This window comes from Aythya fuligula, chromosome 14, assembly GCF_009819795.1.
Source record: "Aythya fuligula isolate bAytFul2 chromosome 14, bAytFul2.pri, whole genome shotgun sequence".
Taxonomy (NCBI): domain Eukaryota; kingdom Metazoa; phylum Chordata; class Aves; order Anseriformes; family Anatidae; genus Aythya; species Aythya fuligula.
Window position 1 is genome coordinate 8,497,982 of NC_045572.1, and position 17,150 is coordinate 8,515,131.

The following is a 17,150-nucleotide window of genomic DNA, read 5'->3' on the forward strand; positions in this document are numbered from 1 at the left end:
GGAATCACTTCTGTGAGGACCAAAAAAAAAATATATAAAAAAATCCCACCAAAATATTTATTTATTTATTTTTAAGAAATACCCTTGTCCGTCGCCAAGTTCATCAGACAACGAATGTTTCAAGCCTAATAAGGGTCTTCCACAGGGACGGCTTCTCACCAGTTCTTTTCACAGACTCTCATTCCCATCAAGCTTGAAATGCTGCTGTGCAAAGGACCCATGGCATAACAGCTCCTCACTCAGCAGCTCTGCTGTCCCGGTCCATTAGCTCAGAGGAGCTCGGGTAGCAGCGTGTGTGCCACTAGTGACATGATGAGTCCTGCGCCATGGGAAACGGCAACAGCAGCTATCAAATATGCCTTTGGAAGCTCCTGCCTGATCTGTACAGCAGACAGTGTCCAGGAATTTTGGGCCTGTATTTGTTTGTGAGAAGGATTTTAGGGTTGGAGAGACATCCTGCCCTTTCCTCCATGTGTGTGCAGGAACTTTTCTGTGGCTGTCTCCTGTCTCCTTACAGCTGGAAGAAGGAGAGGGAAAAAGAGCTGAAGCAAGATGGGAATGGGGACGGAAGCCACTGAAAATCCTGCCCTGGAAAGGTTCAAGCCTGAGCAGATTGCCAGTTTGCAAGGGAAGGAGAGAGGCTGGGAGGCTGGAGAGGAATAGGTAGAGCCCACTGAGCCAGAGAGCTGTGTGATGGACACCCCGGAGGGTGGGTGGAGGCTGATCCTGGGGGTCAGCTGGCCTCAACTATCCATGCAGGAATTGTGTGGGAAGCAGGGATCTAGGAGAGCTCAATGCCCCTTGTCCAGCTGCCTGGAAAAAACAGGGGTCAGGAGCAAGCAAAGTGGGCACAGACCTTGCTGCTGGGAATGTCTTCCCAGGGAGGAGGAATCCTCTGGCTCTTTGTTGTGATGCTTCACCCAGAGGCAAAAGCAAGAAGCCCACCCCAGCTGTAATAATTCTATAAACTCATTAGCTAGGGGACAATGAGTGATACGCTGGGCAGGAGGTATGAGTGTCTTGCAGAGACTGACAACAGGACACCTTTTGTGATGGGAGTGCTAAGGAGCTTCTTGGCTACAGAGGGCTTTGAAATACTGATTATTAATGAGTATTCATTATACCATTAATTTGTCTGTGAACTTTACAAGATTTAAGAAAAGGAAATGCCAACTTTGCTTGGAAAACCAGCAGAATAGAGGCCAGGGGTAATGGTATCAGTAACTCATGGCAGCTCCAGGGCTGATTTTCCTGGGCCCATCATCTATGTACAGAAGAGGACAGATCAGGATGGTGCCTGGTAGCACTATCTCTTCCCACGAGGACTGTGGCTGAAGGAGGGGTGAAGGAGCAACCTGCTGGTGCAGAGCTGCATGCTGCTGGCACCAGGAATGTGTTGCGCAGGGTGAGGGAGACCCGGTCACTGGCTGGGATTAACTGAGACCAGGTGCCCCATGGCATGATGCCTGCTGTGGGGCAACTGTACCTTTGCAAGGCAGAGACAAGGACAAGGACACCCATCGGAGCAGTAAGCAGGGTGTTGGGAAGAGCAGACCCCAAACAAACACCACCTCTATGTCCTTCTGCTGAGAAAAAAACAACTGATACTCTTCTGGGTTATTTGTTTCAGTGCAGTCCTGGGCCATCAGCCTGAAATCCAGCACCAAATGGCTTCCCCCTTCATCTCCTGTGTAGGGTTTGAGATGGATGTGAAGGGATACCTTCACACAGCGTCCCCATCTCAGGCAAAGGGCTCTGCTTGAGGGACACGATGCAAGCCAAGCGAAAGACAGTTTCCAGAGGCTAAAGGAAACCACCAACAAACCCCAAGCAACCCCCCTGTGCTTCGGGACACCAGCTGATCATCTGCGGGGGCTGGGAAGGAATTTGTCACCATCTGCCTCGAGTCTCTCTGCTGCAGGGAGCAATAAGCAAGCAAGGAGGGGAGGATTCGGCAGTGTTATTAGTTGGAGAGCGGCATTATTCCCCCTGTCTGCACCGTACAAATGAGTGTGTATTTTTCATAATGGGGGAATACACGCAGGGAGAGAGAAAAAATGTTTTAAAAAAGAAAGAAGGAAAGGGGGAGGGGGGAAATGAATCGATATAGCAGAAGCATTAGGGCACTCAGGGGAGTGTTTTACTGGGGCCATTAATATACTTCTCAGGTGGTAAAAGCCACTTAGCCTTTAAAAATGATAATGAAATGTTAACTACCCAAAGCATTATTGCTGAGTCACGGAGAGCCAGGCACCCCTTCAGCTCCCACCTGACCGAGGGGCGCAGGTGGGCTCTCACCAGACACAGGCAGTGCGGGGAGCAGTGACCCCAGGGCTCTCACCTCCTGCATGCAGAGACCCAGTACTGGCAGCTCTGGGGCTGCTGGGGCACCCTAGCCACCCCAACTGCCCCCTGCCCACTGCAGCATGCACCCAGTGCTGGATCTGCCATTGGGAGGAGCCCGTGGTGGAGAGCAGAGATGACCCCAATTCACAAAGTAGTGAGCTGATGCAGGAATGAGATATGCAAGGAAGCCAGAGTGGGCTCCCAGGAGATGACACAAAGCATCAGTGTACACCTCCTGCATTTCCAGTCTACATTGCACAGGACATTGGTGACTGCAGGTACCTGGCTCGTAGCACCCTAAAATGCCTGACCAGCATAAGATGCTGCATGCCTTCACCTTGATAACCCTGGTCAGCTTTGGAGGTGCTGGGACCCCCAAGTTACTGATCAGATCTGAAAAACATTGGGGTCAAATTCTGGCTGTGTTCTTGTCTATAGGGTCTTTTGCATGCTGTAAGGGAGCAGGGCTTCTCATTTCTCATCTTTTATGTATCACTGACTCTTATTTGATTGTGAAGGGCCCAAACGGCCCCCTGCAGTGTCACACGAAGAAATTCAACAGGCCTGCATGGTCCAGTGAGCTGAAGTGTGAGATGAAGGTCTTCTCCTAGGATGATTCAGTGCCCAAGCAGAAAATTAATTTCCTTCCATCCATCTGTATATGACCCCAAACCTTCCCTAGTCAGGAAGATTATGAAGTTTTTTTCACAAATGTAGATTCAAAGTCAGAGGTAGCTGTGAAGGATGCTAGAGGAGGACAGAGTATCTGGAGGGACAGGGAGCAGCTTGGCTCCTGGATGTACACCACTACTCTTATCCCTAGAAACTCTTTGAGAAACTACTGTGAGACCCATTTCTAGGATTTTTTTTTTTTTTTTGGATTTGGTTGAGTTTTCAGCTCTGTTAGTGAGTGCTTGAGCAACACCTGAAGTATCTGAATGTCCTTGTTTACCCTAAGCCCTCTGTAGAAGTCACTGTATGTGCGACAGAGTGCTGCATTTCAGAACGCTGCCTGTGGCGCAGTGATTGCAGTGTATAGGACAGAGTTAAGGATATTATAAGAATACGTCACTGAGCAGGGTGAGAGTGTCCCCAGCCATTTCTGAAGGCCATCCTGAGGGGGTACCATGCTGTGTTGTCACATTAACTCATGGGTGAGGGTCCCGTCTGCCATCACCTGCTTGGGAGCTCAGCCCTGAGGCTGACCTGGCTGCAGGCACACAAAGCCCAGTGAAGGGCAAAGCTCCGGCAGCTGGGGCTGGGTGCCCAGCACTGCAGCTGGGGTAGGGTGATATGGGAGCAGGAGCTCTTCCCATCTCCCTTATCCTGCCTCACTTCTGAGCTTCATCTTCTTCTGGAGGAGAGGCAGCTCTGATCTCTGCTGGGATGCATGCAGGAGGCATCCCCACCGTGCCTGCAGACAGCCCTGCCGGGTTGCCCTGAGCTCCACGTGGCGATGCCGCAGTGAGCCTGCAGATACAACAGCGAGGGCAGAGGAAGGACATCTCCTTCCAGCGTGGCACTGTTGAAATTAAAGGACTCGGAGGGCTTTTGTGTCTGCTGAGAGAAGCGGTTCACAAGCTGCAGGTCACGGCACTCCTGGAGCCAGCTGGGGAGCTGCTAAATGGGTCACGCGACTCTGAGGACGTCAGTGACGCATGGCCACGGGGCTGGGGTGCGCCAGCCCTCCTCCCTCCCAGCTCTGCGCTCCCAAGCACATCCCAACGAGCAGCCGCTCACCCAACTGGCACTGGCAGCCCCGCTATTAAGAACAACACAGCCGCCTTGCACTGAAACGCTTTATCCCCAGCACCCGCTGTGAACAAAATTGCCTAGGATCAGGTGGTGCGAGCCAATTTTTCTCGCAGCAGGGGCTGCAGGTAAAGCACCTCGGCGCAGGAGAGCTGCTTGGTTCTGAACTTTTCTGCTGCCCGCCTGAACTCAGGGAAGGAGGAGAAGGGATACTGTGTGCACTCAAGCTGAAGCAGAGAAGATGCCAAGAGAGGAGAGAAGCAGATGGAAAAGACAGAGAAAGCTTGAGATGGGGAGAGAGCAGGAAGGAAGGAGCAGAGGAAGGATAAAGCACGAGGGAGGTGAGAAAAGAGCTGGAGCTGGGATGCCACAAAGCAGTGGCCAAGGCAGCAAGAGAGCTGCATCTTCTCTTGTCCTACAAACCAGACACAGACGTGGCAGCAGCTAATCTTCCTGGCTCATGAACAAAAGGATTCTTTTCATGCCAGTAATCCAAGAGCTGCCATGCCACGGCTCTCCCAGCTCATCTGCTGTGAATGCACTTATGTGGCATCCAACTGAACGGGTTAGCAAAATAAAGACAGATGGCAAAGGATTAGCTCTAACACTTCTTCTGTATCACAATGCAATCACTGCAGTCCTCTCCACTGCCTCCTCTCGGGACACTTTGCTTGTGCTGCAGCTGCGTGGCTGCCCACAGGTATGCACCAGAGGCCCAGCCCCAGACCTGCAACTTAGCACCAAGCAAGTAAGGCAGATTCACCCCTGTTTTTGTCTGTCTCTGGGAAAATATGCATTATGGAGAGGACACAGTGAACGGTGAGCCTACAGCCACCTCTCTGCTGAAGTGGGGCTTCTTTGTTACAAAAGAACCTTTGTCACACAACTGCAACATTGGTTGATCAAGGGCAGGCTCTAAAGCCCATGTTGGTGAAGTAGATGCACTGCTGAGCAGCATTTTTAACCATCTATCCCTATCACCTCCCAGCTGTACCATGTAGTCCATTAAATATTAAGGCAGATATACTGAGAGACAAAGATGTGAGGTTGATGCTGCCTTTTCATAAGTCAGCAAGGAGAATGGTCTCTTCTTCATGATCATGGAATTGTAGAATCATGGAATGGCTCGAGTTAGAAGGGACCTCAAAGATCTTCTAGTTCCAACACCCCCGTCCTAGGAAAGGATGTCACCCACTAGATCGGGTTGCTCAGGGCCTCATCCAAGCTGGCCTTGAACACCTCCAGGGAAGGGGCACCCATAACCTCTCTGTGCAGCCTGTTCCAGTGCCTTACCACGCTCTGAGTGAAAAATTTCCTCCTAACCTCTGATCTAAATCTCCCTTCTTCTAATTTTAAACCATTCCCCCTCGTCCTGTCAATATCTGATTGAGCAAAGAGTTGCTCTCCATCTTTTTTATAAGCCCCCTTCAAGTACCGAGAAGTTGCAATGAGGTCTCCCCAGGAGCCTTCTCTTCTGTAGGCTGAACAGCCCCAGCTCTCTCAGCCTTTCTTTGCAGGAGAGGTGCTCCAGCCCCTTGATTGTCTTTGTGGTCCTCCTCTGGAACCGCTCTAAGAGCCCCACATCCTTCTTTTCCTGGGGGCTCCAGACCTGGACGCAGAACTCCAGGTGGGGCCTCACAAGGGCAGAGCAGATGGGGACAATCACCTCCCGTGAGCTGCTGGCCACCCCTCTGTTGATGCAGCCCAGTGCACCCTGGCCTTTTGGGCTGCAAGCGTGCACTGCTGGCTCATGTCAAGCAACTGATCCATCAGAACCCCCAGGTCCTTCTCTGCAAGGCTGTGCTCAATGAGTTCTTCTCCCAGTCTGTCCTCATGTGTGGGATTGCCCCAGCCCAGGTGCAGCACCTTGCACTTGGCCTTGTGGAACCTCATTAGGTTCACATGGCTCCACTTCTCCAGCCTGTCCAGGTCCCTTTGGATGTCATCCCTTCCTTCTATCGTATCAACTGCACCACTCAGCTTGGTGTCATCTGCAAACTTGCAGAGGGTGCACTCGATCTTACTGTCTATGTTGTTGATGAAGACATTAAACAGTACTGGTCTGAGGACAGACCCCTGAGGTACACCACTTGTCACTGGACAAGTACACTTTAACTGAGTCAAGCCAGCTGCAGAAGCAGACCTTACAGCCAACACAGTGCCAGCAGATGCAACATGGACATGCCTTTCTACTGGAAACAGCATGCAAGTGACGGACTGGGCTTTGTTTAAGCTGGGACATTTTCCCATTTTTTTTCCCCAGCTGGAAATAGGGAATATTTAAGCAAACTAGACACACATAAGTCCAAGATAGGATATATGCACTAGTGCTGAGGGAGCTGGCAGATATCATTGTGAGGCTGCTCTCAATTATCTTTGATTTATCATACTGAATACGAGAAGTGTCCAAAGTCTGGAGGAAAGCAGATGTCTAGCCTCAAGAAGGGCAAGAAGGAGGACCCAGGGAATTCCAGACTGGCCAGCCTCACCTCTGTATGTGGGAAAGTGATGGAACAAACACATGAAGGACAAGAAAATTGTAATCAGAAGTCAGCACGGAATCACCAGGAGAAATAATGCTTGAACAATCTGACCAACTTCTAAGGTGAAATGACTGGCCTGGTAAATGAGGGGAGATCTTGTACAGCTGGATTTAGGTAAGGTCTTTGAAACTGTCGCCCTTACGAGTGACCCCTTCTCGATCCCCATAGAGAAGTTGTTGATGCATGGGGCTGGATGAGTAGACAGAGGGGTGCAATGATAACTGGCTGAATGTCTGCACCCAGAGGGTGGAGATCTGTGACACAAAGTTTAGTTGGAGGCCAGTAACTAGCAGAGTGACCCATCAGTCAGTCCTGGCTCCAATCTGTAATGGCTTTACGTGGCAAGGTTTTGGGAGCAGGGGTCATAATGGGTGGCTTCTGTGAGAAGAATCTAGAACCTGCCTCATGTTAGGTAAGGGCCCCACTGCTGACCAGAGCCAAGCCAATAAGTGATGTCATTTGCACCCCTGTGAAAGCAGATTTAAGAAAGGGAAAAACCAACAACAGCAACACACAAAAAACCCCATACTGCTACACAGCAGCTGGGAGAGAGAGAGGAGTGAGAAACAGCCTTGTAGATGCCAAGGCCAGTGAAGAAGGAAGGGAAGAGGTGCCCCAGGCAGCCTGTGGTGAGGCCCATGGTGAAGCAGGATATCCCCCTGCAGCAGAGAGGGACAGTGAAAGAGCAGTGAGACCAAGTGCCATAGACTGACCGCAGCCTCCATTCCCCTGATCCTCTGCACCGCTTGGGGGGAGGAAGTGGAAGAGAACGGGTGTGGGGAAGGCATTTTTGGTTTCTTCCCTTTTTTTCTCATTTCTCTAGCTTGTTAGTAATAGGCAATAAATCGTACTATCTCCATACTCTGAGTCTGTTTTGCCTATCACAATAATTGTGGGGGTCCTGATGGGCACCAAGTTGAACATGAGTCATCAATGTCTCCTTGAGGAAGAGAAGGGCAATGGTATGAGATGATGAGGCAAAGTTAGATACCAGAGGACTAAAGTTTGGTGCAGGAAAGGTACATGAAAAAAAAAGAGTAAACGCGTGGCTAAATGTAGGGTAAGATCCTGAGCCACCAGGAATTCCTGGAGGCTAATATGAACTGTTGAGTTGAGACAAAAGTGGTCAGCAAAGCGTGACATTGATCTGTAGCATCAGGTCACAATATCTGTATTTGATTAGAACCTCCAAAAGTGCAAGTCTAATTGTGATCTTGAATTTCAAATCAGCTCCTCAATTTTCAATCAGACTGTGATGGTGAGTAAATCCTGGATTAGGATAGATTTGTTAAAGCTTGTCACGCAAGGCTGCCTTGGCAAAATGTCAGAACTGCAAACTTTCAACAGCTATATGAGTGTCCACTTGCTCAAGTCATCTAATAATTATGAGAACATTTGTACAAAATGGCTCATTTTATGCCAGTTACAATTTTCACCTGTGATTCCATGGCATTTTGCAAAATATTTTTTTCTGGATATTGCAACTGAGAATTAAGTTTGGTTATTCATGGGAAAACTGAATTCAGATCAAACCTGAACTGGACTTGGAATCCCAGGACCACAGTTAACAGCACCAAAGACCACTTTATATTTTAAGCATATTAACCCAGTGACTTCCAGCAGATGGTCATTTCTTCTGTGGTCCTTTAATTGCTGTTAATTGAGAGCTTTATATTCCTGCTTGACCATGTGAAGTAGACCGACTAACTCTTTCTTCTTCAGGAGAGACTGATGCACATGGGTGTTTATGGTTGTGATGGATTCCCAGTCACACTGCATGGAAGTGATCCATCCAGAAGCTGTAGAACAGCTGATGTGTTTGGGAACCTCAGTGAGAACATTTGCTTGCCCAAAGTAAAAAGAGAGCTTCATCTCTTTTGATACTGGTTTATATGATACTGTCACACACAACATCCATGGATTTGATGGATGAACCACTCGGTGTATAAGGAATTGGTTGGATGGTCACAGTCAAAGAGTTGTGGTCAAGGGCTTGATGTCCAGAGGGACACCAGTGATGAGTGGTGTCCCTCAGGGATCTGTATTGTGAATGGTATTGTTTAACATCTTAGTTGGTGACATGGACAGTGGGATTGAGTGCATCCTCAGCCAGTTTGCTGATGACACCAAGCTGTGTGGTGCACATAGGAGGGAAGGGATGCCATCCAGAGGGTCCTGGACAGGCCTGAGAGGTGGGCCTGCATGAACCTCATGAGGTTCGACAAGGCCAAGTGCAAGGTCCTGCACTTGGGTCAGGTCAGTCCCAGACATGAATACAGGTTGGGCAATGAATAGACTGACAGCAGTCCTGAGGAGAAGGACCTGGAGGAATTGGTGGATGAAAAACTGAATATGAGCTGGCCTTGTCAGAGCTGCTCTCTGCCTCATCTCTTGCCCATGCCTCTGAGGGACAAAGAAATAAGGTGTGTGAGGTTACTGCCCCAGGGAAAGTGTGTGCCACACATCACCCCACTCCCCATAGGAAAGCCACAAGTGAACAGCAAGCCATGTGATCACAGCTAGTAGGATACTTACCCCTTTGGGTAAGGCAGAGGACCCCTGTGATGAACTCTGACAAGATTCCAATGCTGTCAGGTCTCTGACATATTCGTCCAAGATGGGAGAAAATGGGGCTGGTAGGGGCTCCACTGTAGCACCAGTGCTCAGTCCATTTTGTCATGCAGGGACAGTACATGCTTAGATCTCTACACACTATACATTTTATTCATACTGATATTTTTTATTCAAGGAACATGAAATGGGGGTTGGCCTGTTCTCCCACGTGCCTGGTGACAGGACGAGGGGGAATGGGCTTAAGTTGAGCCAGGGGAGTTTTAGGTTAGATGTTAGGAAGAACTTCTTCACTGAAAGGGTTGTGAGGCACTGGAACAGGCTGCCCAGGAAGTGGTGGAGTCACCATCCCTGGAGGTCTTTAAAAGACGTTTAGATGTAGAGCTTAGGGAAATGGTTTAGTGGGGACTGTTAGCGTTAGGTCAGAGGTTGGACTCGATGACCTTGAGGTCTCTTCCAACCTAGAAAATTCTGTGATTCTGTGATATCATTGTAAGACACTGTACAGACCAGACAAGGAGGGGACAAACACTTCAACCACCAGAACAGCATTTGGGAGCTTTGCCCTGAGTGGGGCACACTGGATAGAGTGTGGAAGCGAAACTGCAAAAAGCCTTCTAAGGACTGAGCTTATTTGACACCAAACCAGACGTTTCCTCTCACAAAGTGGAAGACTTGCTCTTGTTGGCATTCAGAGATCTGCTGAAGTCAGCTTGAGTGGGCAGCCTGAGTTTTGACACCTCTTGTGTTTGGGGTGCTTGAGCTTTTGCAACCTCCCCTGCATTTTTTTCTTTTTTCTTGTAAAAGGTGGAGTTGGACAGGCAATCAAACAGAAGATACCAGTGTTCTCTGGACTCCTTCAGGATGCTAACGACAGACAACTTACTATCATCCCCCCTTGTGTAGGGAGGGTCTTGTTATTGCTGGGTGTGATTGCAATCATAGCCCCTGGCATGGATTCCATGAGGAGAGCACATTGCTTCCAGGGTTGCAGTTTGATCATATGGGAACAAGCAACCACCCCTGTTGCAATCCAACCAGATCAGAGGCTAGTTTTGCATGCTCTGACCTAATGCTGTGTTTCTCACAGCATTACCTGTCCCCCACATTATGCCCTCCTTACTTCGCTGCAGTTCTGCCCCTGTCACCAAGGATTTCTGGGAATCAAAGTCAACAAAGCCTGGTGCTGAGGGAAACTGTGTTCTTTGCAGTAATTGTGTGCCAATTTGCTGCTAGCTTGGCCCTGCTCTGCAGAGACGCTGTAGTTTGTTTTCCACGCAGCCTGAAACAAAAGGCAGTTGCTGTGGCTGCTGATGCTGCAGATGGTGATTCTGCCTTAGCTCTGCTAAGGCCTCCCTGAAGACCAGCACCTGGTCCTTGCAAGCTAAAGCTGAGGCCTCCAGCACACAGCTCCATTCCCTTCAATGGCCCCAGTTGTTTAGTATGTAAAAAGCTTGGGAGAAGGTAGAGATGGGGAGGAAAAGGGGGGCATCTGAGGCAGAAATCTGGAAAGGTTCAGCCATGGTAAAAACATGGAACAAGCTCATCTTCATCATAAAACTCCTAAGCCAGTTCTGCAATTTGCATCTGGATGTATTTCATTCCATATCAATGCTTATTAGCAGCTGCCCAGCACTAAGCTGCCTGCTTGGGAGTAATTAGGCCCTTTCTCTGAAGGTCATGACAGTGATAACATCATAACTTCCCTTTCTTTGAACATACATGCAGTTAGCTGGTGTGAGCATCAATTAAAGTGCTCCTGCAAGAGGTACTGGGTATGCACAGGCAGTGGGGCAGCACAGACAACCAGTTTAGTGCAGCTATAAATTATTTTTACAGCAAATAACACAGTTGCACAACAACTTTGCTGCTTAAGCTGGAGACAGCAAAGGGCTGGAGGTGGCACTCCCCTATGCTGCTTGGAAAAAGGAGGAAGAATATGGAAGGCAGAATATGGATTAAACATGAGAGACAATGTCATATTTGAGCTTTTACTTCTGTTGACAGCACAGGGCTCTTCATGCATTCATAGACATAGGCAGTTGCTCCAGCATGGTGTTTTATGTGGGTGGGTCAGTGTAACTCTTCACAACCCTCAACCTCAGAGGCTTGAGCACTGAAAAGTAAATTTCAGTGACTCGTGTGTTGCTGTTAGCCAGCCAAAGAAGCCCTAGGGTCTGTATAAGCTTTGAAGACAGTCTTCAGAGCACAGGCTGAGCAGCTGCAGGCATGGGAGCTGCTGCTTCATGGCAGAGTGTCCTCCTCTTGGACTTGTGTCCAGGCTGGGAAGGCAGCGGCTCAGCCTCCCAGAGGACAGGAAAGCTCAGCTTCCATCTGTGGATCGACCACTTTCTAACCATAGGCACATAACTCTGGTCTTTCAGCTGCTCCCTGGACTTGTCTGAGAGCTCCCTGGTGGGCTGTGGTCACCAAAGGCAAGGCTGGAAAGGCTTGTGTCTGCTTCTTTGATGAGTGGACTACTTGCCCTTTGCTGTCACAACTGCATGGTGTGAGAGAGCTTTCATCACATGTGCTCGGGGAGGCTTTCGTCCCAGAAAGAGCCAACAGAAGACACCTCTGTAGGAAATAAACCGAGCCACATCTGTCAGATGGCTCTGGCTGTCCTTGAGAAGCGCTGTGCTCCAATGGCTCCTTGCTGACTTCTGGCCATTGCTCTTTACTCCTCCAGCTCAGTCTGCTGTGGCTCTTGCCCGTCTCCCAAGGGGCATCAGATGTGGAGTGCAGGCTGAGGGTTCCTGGCTGACATGGGGCAGAGCAGTAGCAATGTGATTTTCTCCAAATGCCTGTCACTTCCTCAGTGCACCCTGCTTTGTTCTCCAGGAATTTCAAAGAAATTATCTTTAGGACCTGCTACAAGGTACATTAGTCTTCCCACAGAGGCAGGCTTGAGCATGGCTGAGGTCTCAGAGGGTAGTGCTGTCTCCTAGGACAAGAGTTATGTTTCATCAGGGAGAGGCAGCTTATTATCAAGATATAGAGTGTTGTATGATCTCTGAGGTGACTACCAAAGCCTTTGATATTATTGAGAACCAAGCAGTGTAAAAAGGAGGATCACAAATTTGACCCAAAGGTTGCACATGACCATTGCTGCTATCTGAGCTGTAGTTGAAAGCACTTGTTTAAAACTTATCAGTGTTTCCTCAAAACTGACAGTCTCCATTGTTACTGTGATAAACAGTATTATTTCAAAACAATCTTGGTCATCACAGGTTGCACTGAGACTAGGATGGCTGCTTTCATTGGCAGTCCTGGCACCACCTTTTGAAAAGTACCTCTTTGTCTGTGAAGCTAAAAGCCAGTGTCTAATCTACATCTCATTCTCATCACCATGTTGGTAGGAGCCCCACGGAAATGATACTCAATCACTGTGGATGACTGTAGATTTTCAAGGACAGCAAAAATACCTCTGTTATCTTTGTTAAAGTAGTCTTTAGGCATTGCATGATTCTATCCCCATATCAGGTAGCTCGCAGTCCAAGCAGACAAGAAGAGGGTGAGATGGCTTTGAATTACTCCAAAGTCATGCAGTGGGTTTGTGACAGACCCCAGTCAAGTCCCAATTTTGGCCTGACTTTCTAAGATACAAGAGCCCTCCCAGTCTCCACTGAGTTCAGCACACCACAGAAAGCATCTCTGTAAGGCAACATCCAACCCACTGGATTTGATTTTCTTCTGCAAGTTGGGGAAGGTGTCTCAATTTCATGCCAGCAGAGCTCATAAATGGAGTGAAGTAGAGGCTTGCCTCAGAGCCAGTGTGCATGAGAGCACAGGACAGTATGGCTGGTGCTTGCCCTTCAGATCAGGATGCTGTTCCCATGGCAGAGTCCAGAACTGCCTTTTCAGGAAGAGTTCCCAGCATAGACTAAGGCTAGTATAGCCTTTGTACAAATACAATACAGCAAAGCTTCGCTGCACTGGAGTACCTTGCTTTTGAAAATTTTAAATAAAGGAATAAAGTGTAATCTGGAGCCATTTCAAACTCCCAGGCAGACAGATAACTGTTTTGCTCTACTGAATCCATGCATATTTAGACAGTTCCTTATTAAATAGACAAGAGTCACTCTATCTATTAAAAACTTACATGAAGATGGAGCGTGTTTTTGGTATCTCTGTAGAATACTGCATGCTCTGTTGAGACAGAGGCCAGATGTATTTTGTGTTTTATGCAGCACCTAGGAAGGCTGGAGTATAAAATCCAACAGCTGCACTCCCCAGTGTACAATGCCAGTGCATGTACAGCATCGTATATCAGTGCAGCTGTGGGTCACTGTGGGATGACTTGATAGTAGAAGACATATAGGAAGTAAGAGAAATTAATCAGTCACTGAATGCTAGTTTCTCCTTCCCACCCTGCTTTGACTGGACTTGTTTCTGGCTTGCTTTATTCAGAGCGAAGTGATGGGTACCGAGTTGAACTGGGCACTGATGATCCAACAGCATACGTTGGGCTGAGCAGCCCTGGGTCTAACTGCACCTTGCTTTTCTGTGCACCATCAGCTATTGCATCTTGCATTCTCCTGAGAGGGGAGTCATAATCTGTAATGTCTCCATCAACCCCTTTTGATTACTTTAGCTATGTGCTAGAACTCCAGTTGTTGGCAGAGCTGATTTCAAACTCTGCATCTAGCTACTACAGATGGGCATTTTAGTTCTGTATGTCCAGAGATACCTGCACAGATCTTCCTTGTTTTCTCATAGCTATAGCTAATTTATTCCTTACTCTCCAGGCCTTCAGAATATCTCTCAAACCTTGCCTTCTTGCAGTTACACAACAAGTAATTCAGCTTCACAGCTCCAGGTACACTGCATGCTGCCTGGAGCAGATTGAATGGGTCATACTATTGGCTAAGAAACAGAGCAGCAGAAATTCCCATAGCTGCTGAGGGGACTTTGAAGCCCCTCTCCTGCTTATGTATTCCACAGGCAGCTGGGGTAGCTTTAGCTCAAGAGGACCAAGGTGTTTGCTTGTAAATGCCTAGCACCCCACTGTGTATATATGGAAAGGGTAGAATTCCAGACTGAGCCAGACCATCCACCAGCTTATAACCAGGTGTGAGCTCCTGAGTCAGGTTGGCAGTTTGAAATGTCTGTGATGAAGGATCATTGACAAAAAGCATTAATTACCTGTGTGTATGCACTAATTTCTGGCTGACCCTATCTGTATTTGTAGGGAAATGCTGAGGGTGCTGTGCTGGCAGAAATTTTCAGTAACCCATGAAAAGCTTTAAAAGAGGAGCTATTTCACATGGCTGCCCACGTAAGGACCAATGGCAGGAGTATAGAACAGTCCTTCTCAGTTTTCTCGAATCCATGTGCTACTAAGCCCCACTGAGCAAAAAACTCCCAGGCCTCTCATTCAGATTTCTCTCAATAGCTTTCATTAGTTCTCCACGTTCATTTATTACTTATTTTTGCCCTTCTTCTAATGACTTGCTTATCTATGTGGGAAGATACTTCTGTGCCTGTGTTTTTGCTACAATTTCACAGACTGGCTTCTAATTCTTAGGACAGTCTCAAAAACAAAGGGAAGACAAGGGGCTCAGAACTATGCTCTCTTCAGCATACTCTTAGCTTACCTTAACTGTTCTACGAGTCCCAAATTTTCTTGCAAAGAAATATAATTCTTCCTGCTCATTGCCTAGTCTCTGCCCACCTCCTCTCACTGTCTATTAATTTATTGCTCTCTCAGTTCCTTCCTCTGTTTGAAAATACACTGGAGCAATTATTTTCTTAATACACATTTAGACAGCATTTGGCCATGACCAATTCATAGCAGCATTGACTCAGATTTTTTTGACTTTCATTGAAGGATGGAGGCAATACCCACCAAACTCTTGGCAGGTGTCTGATTTTCATGGACATAGGATCAGTATGTTAGTGTATTTTGCCATCAAAATGGTGCCCAGCTCTCCTTCAAATGCAACAGGATTAGAGAACTGAACTGTCCTCTGAATGTTTCCCCCCCAGATTCTGTGCTATCAAGGTAGAGACTGGGTATTTCATCATTATTTGAAGATAGTTTTCTCCTCTTTGTAATTTGCCAGAGTGGATTAGAGATTCTTTTATATTAAATTGGAGGCTTTCTCTAAAGCATCCTAAAAAGAGCTCATTTCATTAACATGCTGTTGATTTATTATTTATAACGGCTGTTTACAAAACTGCCTGCAAAGACAATGAGGGCCTGGTCAGGTGAGTGCATATTTCTACAGGCAGCTCTAGCCCTCCTAAGCAACCTGAATGGCCCAGCTCAGAAAAAAAAAAAAAAAAAATATCTGCTGATTTGTGATTTGCTAGGATATTTAAACAACATAATCCATCCATGATTTGAGGAGTGCTGCTGTAGCTGTTGTAGCTCATGTGGGAACTGCTCTTAGCTGGAGGTTTTTGCAATGTTTTCTGTGGGCTGTCCATGCTTGCTCCTTTCCCAGGATGATGTTGGCAGGGCAAGAAGTGGTGTAATCCTCTATTACCCATTCTTGATCTCGTCTTTTGAGCACCATCCAGTCCGTTTACAGGTCTGCTCAGTGATGCCAGAAGCTCAAACTCTTGTGCATCAGCAAATCCTGACCTCACCCACAGAGCCCCCTTCAGACAACACTGGAGGCAGCGAATCCTTTGGGCATGACAGGAGCCTGCAGGACCACAGCCCCTTTATTCCACTCCTGTGTTGGAAGGGTCTATGTTAGGCCCATTTTTTGACAATTTATGTAATGTGGGGCCTGATTAGCAAAAGACTGATATGTGCTTAACTTGATTCTCACAGTCAACAGTAGCAGGGGAATGTTTTATCGTCCACAGCAGCAGAAGCAGTGAGATGAGTGCAGTGCAGTATTGAGCTTCTCTCCCTTAAACATCAGTCACAGAAACACCAGGTACAGCAGCGGTTACTGAGCCTGCAGGTATTGGAGAAATGGCTAAGAAACATTGACTGGTGCTGAGGCCTGCAACGGGAGAAGATTGATTGCTCTGCTGCTGGAGTGGGGCTGTCAGAGCTCTGCTGCAGTGCTGCAGGCTGCGTGCTCCCAGCACTGCTGCCAACATTAACTGTTTGGCTTATGGTGTAGGTGTTTTTGTCTAAAAGAACTAGCCCTATGTGCCTTTTAGGAGCACCCCTCTGTTCTCTTTCTGTTCTGCACCTCTGCTGACTTATGTTTCCAAGGGCCACTCAAAAAGTCACACCCTGATACCTTCCCTTGGCTTTCAGGGAGAGAACACCCTTCCTAGCCCTGCACACAACACCAAAGATCTGACAGCCTGTGTGAGGCTCTGCTGGACCTGACCCGCCCCATGCTTCTAATGTCCATTGGAGACAGAAGGTACCGGCCCCTGCAAAACGATTGTGCAGGGCTCCACAGAAGCCACATCAGCTACAAAGGAGAGGTAAAGCAAGAAGGTGGTCATTGCTAAATCACAGATGTACTGAATGGGAGTTGGAATGCCTCCTAATATGTTTTGTTTGTTTGTTTGTTTTTAGAAAGCATCATTTTACAAATAGGCAATAAAAAATTACAAAAGGAATTGAAAAAACAGTGCTCTATCACGATATTCTTCTCTCCATCACCGCTCCCTCAGAGGTGCTAAGGGAAGTCTTCAGGCTTCCTGATATCATATGCTCTTTCAGCCTCTCTCCAGGCATGCTGGATTGTCTGCATGGTAGTGTACATTGAGTAGCAGTGATTCAGGGGTACTAACAGCTAAAGAATAACAGTCTGGGAATTTTTGCTTCCTCTTTTTGAGTCATGAATAGTTTGTAAGTAGATCCATGCTTCTTTGCACTGATCTTTTCAAACTTTCCCCTACATCTTCCTATCCATCCCCTTGTATTTTCTCATGCATCATATGTCCCGTTTTCTGGCTCACGTTCTGTTATGTGTTGTGGGGTGAAGGTAGTGCCACCAATTAAATCCCCTAACATCC